The sequence below is a fragment of the Agelaius tricolor genome, unplaced genomic scaffold, assembly GCF_023055355.1.
Source record: "Agelaius tricolor isolate 1412-34295 unplaced genomic scaffold, bAgeTri1.0.p SCAF_20, whole genome shotgun sequence".
NCBI classification, from domain to species: domain Eukaryota; kingdom Metazoa; phylum Chordata; class Aves; order Passeriformes; family Icteridae; genus Agelaius; species Agelaius tricolor.
In genome coordinates this window covers 13,712,205-13,716,405 of record NW_027269280.1, presented here as the reverse complement: position 1 = coordinate 13,716,405, position 4,201 = coordinate 13,712,205, and the positions used below count along the sequence as shown (strand labels likewise).

General features: G+C 48.8%; 1 long non-coding RNA gene across 1 annotated transcript; it reads left to right on the top strand.

Moving 5' to 3' along the window:
• The first annotated feature begins 1,173 nt into the window (after positions 1–1,173).
• Positions 1,174–3,739, top strand: LOC139598483 (uncharacterized). Its single transcript, XR_011681888.1, has 3 exons — positions 1,174–1,244; positions 2,080–3,412; positions 3,519–3,739. It is a non-coding gene; the product is annotated as an uncharacterized lncRNA (long non-coding RNA).
• The last annotated feature ends 462 nt before the right edge of the window (positions 3,740–4,201 follow it).

Here is a 4,201-nt window from a genome sequence, read left to right as displayed (position 1 = left end):
CTGGGCCTGGGGGACTGTAGCCACATTTCTCTTCACAGAGAAAAGCAAGGCACAATTCTTCCTAAGAATATTTCTGGGTTTCACATTCTCTGAACCTCAGAGAAAGGAAAAACACTTCTTATCATTTGCTGTGCCTGTGTTTGTGCCACAGTAGAATGCAATATGGAGATTGTTTACCCACAGTGACGGTGTTTTGTTTCCTTGGCCTCTGAGGGCCAGGTGTGTGTGTGTGTGTGTGTCAGGACTGTCAGTGACAGTCACGAGACTCAGCAGTTCAGTGCAGTTGTGTGCAGGGTTGAGTGCTTGGCAGATTCAGTTTAGATGTAAGGTAACATAGTGTAATATAATATAGAAAAAGATAGTATAATAAAGTAATTAATTAGCCTTCTGATATCAGTGGAGTCAGATGCATCATCTTCTCTCCCCCTTGTCAGGGCTCCCTGTGAATTTGACAGGGGACCCCAAGGGGACAGAGGGAACACAGGGGACAGGGGCTGTGGCAGTGATGCTGTGCCCATGTCAGGGCTGGCAGGGGCAGGTGCTGCACAGGGAGTACAACCAGCTCCCACCACTCCTGTCAAGTGAAGAGAGAAGGACTAAGCACTGATTAATTATTTAGATTAGAGCAATTCAAAGGGGATTAAAATATGCCTGGAAAATGGTGATTTGACAAGTGTATGGGGGGGTCACAGTGCTGTCACCAAGCTCCCCGTGTCTGGCTGGCCCAAGAGAGAGCTTCCTTGGGGCTGGGGAGGCTGAGGGGGGCCACAGCCCCTTCTTCTCACTGGGAGCAGCAAACAGTATAGGTTTTCCTTTTTCTCTGCCTGAGCTCTGTAAGCAGCTCAGAGTGTGACTGGAAAAGCAATGGAGCTGGGAGAGGGAATCCCACCATCGCACAGCCTCAAGAGAGGGAATATTTGATGAAACTGAGTCCTGTGAAGAGAAAGCAGAGGCTGTTACCATCACAGACACTTCAGCACAGATGCCACAGAAGAAAGAAGCCAGGCTTTGTAAAGAGCCTTTGTATTATTTCCTGCCTCTCCAGCTTCACTGAAGTGAAAATGAGGCATTTTTTTAAGAGCGAGGAGAAAAAAAATGAAAAGAAAGGCAGGAGAACAACTTTTTGTCTCTGCTGAAAGCTTGATGCTGTGCTTTAACTCTTCCCTGAGCTCGTCTGCCACAGACAGGCTCCTTGCAGGCTCTCTGGGCTTCAGTAGAAAATGGATTTTCTTTAGCAGGCCCTGGTGAGTCACTTCTCTGAGCAGATATATCTGCTGGGCTGGGGAGGGGAGCTCTTCTCAGCCGGGCTGGAACCAGCAGCGAGTGGCTGCAGAGGAAAGAGGCCAAGTGCCATGGATCACTGGGTCCCTGCAGGCCAGGGAAGAGCGGCTGGCCGTTCTTCAGCCCCACCTGTGTGCTACCAGGTGCCCCCTCCTCCCCTTATTCCAGGCATTGCTCTGACTCCCTTTCTCCGGCTATGGCTGGGTCCAAAGCCTCTGCTGTGCCAAGAGCTCAGCTCCTCTTGGCATTAAGAACTTTCTAAATTTGAGCCAAGGGTTTTGTTCCCCTTGCAGCCATCATGGATGAATGAAGAGCTCCATTCTCTCCTTTGTTTTACTTCCTCCAGAGCAGGAGCACACTGGCTTTGTGCAGGGCAGGGAAGAACAGGAGGAGGGAGCAGAGCAGCCCAGCTGCAGGACACAGCATGGAGAAGGCCATGTGCATCCACACTCCTGCCTCTGCTCCCAGGGAACTGCCTGCCCTGAAAGGGCTCAGATCTGCCCTGGTACCCCTGGATAAGCTGTACCTGCACATTGACACCAGTGAAAAAATCCCTAAAATATTGCTTTTTTACCTGGGTTTTCTAATAGGAGCTGCAGGAGGGACCAGATGCTGATAATTGGTGTGGTGGGTGAGGAAGATCACTGAAATCCTGCTGGCACATTCTGGACTGGGGAAGATGGGGAAGCCGGGGAAGCCTCTATATTCTGGATCCAATCTGTTCTGGCTCATCCCCTGTGTGTTTAGGTTGTGGTGCTTCCCATGGCAGGAGATGGCACATGCTCCCTTCTCTTGCAGGTTTGCCTGACCAGACTGGGATAAGGATTTTCTCCTTTACCTCTGGTTGCTGAGAGACAGCCACAGCTCTGATATGGTGAGAAGGTGAGGCACAACTGCCTAAAGGATTCCACTCTGACCTACAAATAATGCAGGACACTCCAGGCTGGAACTGCTACAATTCATAGGGCCATGAGATTAAAGAATGTTTGAGAAGAAAACCCTGAAGTCCCATAAACTTCATACATTTCTATTTGTTGTACAATATTCTACAGTTTCTACATACATATTTCTCCATATCTACATACATATGGTACAAGGGGGAATGGCTTCACACTGACAGAGGAGAGGTTTACTTTTGATATTAGGAGAAAATTCTTTACTAGAAGAGTGTTTGAGCCCTGGCAAAGGTTGCTAAGAGAAGCCGTGGCTGCCCCATCCTGAAAGTGTCCAAGGCCAGGTGGGATGGGGTTGGTTACTCCAAGGGGAGGTGTCCCTGCCCATGGCAGGGATCTGGAAGGTCCCTTCCAAGCCAAACCATTCTATGATTCCATGACACCTACACATATTCTACACTTCCTCCTGAGGTCAAACTGGTATGTGAGAGGAGAAGAAATGTGTGGCTGGACTTGTCCTCCCCATGTCAGCATTCAGGGAGCACTGAGAAGAGTCTGCAGCAGTCCACAGGCTGCAAATTGCTCATAAAATCATGTTTAAACTGTCCAGCCAGCAACGCCCTGGCCAGAAGGCAGGAGGGCCTGTGAACCTGCTGAGAAGACTGTGCTGGGTGAGTTGGCCATATCCATTTTTTCCACTGAGATTGTTACTTTCTATGCTTGTAGCTTTCAAAAGCTTCCCTGGAAACCTCCAAGGCCAGGTCAGATGGGCTCTGAGTGACCTGGTCTAGCTGAAGATATCCTTGCTCATTGCAAGAGGAGGGGGGGGTCCAAGTGGCCTCTAAGGGTCCCTTCCAACCCAAAATATGATTTGACAAAGAGATCTTCAAATAAACCATACTGTCGAGCTCCCATTCCAGACACATCTGAATCTTAGGCAGTTCCCTGTGAATCTTCTAAATCATAAAGATTATACAGATGTAAATTAAACTGTCCTGAAGGCATCTGGCAGAATGCTAATGGGGGAACTGTTCTCCTTGCTTGCTTGTCAGTGACAGAGATGGACTGAAATTAACCGTTTTCAACCACCTTCCAGACAGGGAGAGGGAACAAGGTCACTGGGACCTTTGGGAGCTCAGAGGATGTGGTTCCTCCATCCCCTCAGTGCTTTTCTGTGGAGCAGAGCTCCTGCTGACCTCTCAGACCAACACTCACCACGGAAGGACAGACGTGACCCTGTAAGTGACACTGCAGGAGTCATTCAGTAGCGACCTCTGCTTTTTGCTTTTTTTACTCTCTAGCTGGAGTAGGGCTGAAATTTATTGAAAACTGTCCTGGTTTCAGCCAGGACCCTTCTGTTGTTTGATATGACCTTGGGTCGTTGCCAGGATGGAGCAAAGGACTCTCTTGGGCTTCTGAGAAGAAGGAAATATCTTCCAGTCAAAAAACATGGGAGGGGGAAAGCCTTTGGCCTTTGTTCATTGTCTCAGGGTCTGTGGTAAGCATTTTGGCATGTGAATCACTCTCTCTTTAATAGACACTTTTTAAAAAAATATTGTTGCTGTTACTGGGTTTTTTTTCCTTATATCATTGCTGTTTCCAGTAAATTGTTCTTGTCTCAAACTGTGATCTTTGCCTTTTGTGCCTCCAATTTCCAGCTCCATCCCCCTGCAGAGGAAAGGAGGGAAAATGGGATGGGCAGTGAGTGAGCAGTGCATGGTGACATGTGCTGAGGAGGCCCCACCCATATAATCAGCTACCTGAAAATGAAAAGCAGTGTGCTCTCTTCACTGACAGTTCCTGCCTTATTGCAGGGATGCATTGAACATGGGAAGGTGCTGTATGGGGCCCTACACAGCGAGTGGCACAAGGTGGATCAAATCAGGTGCAGAGTTGAAGAGGCTGGAACAGCCACCCCCTGCTCAGCTCTGTGTGGTTGAGAGAGGGATTTTAGCAGAGTAATGGAATCACAGAATCACAGAATATCCTGAGCTGGAGGGACCCACAGGATGATCGAGTCCCACCCC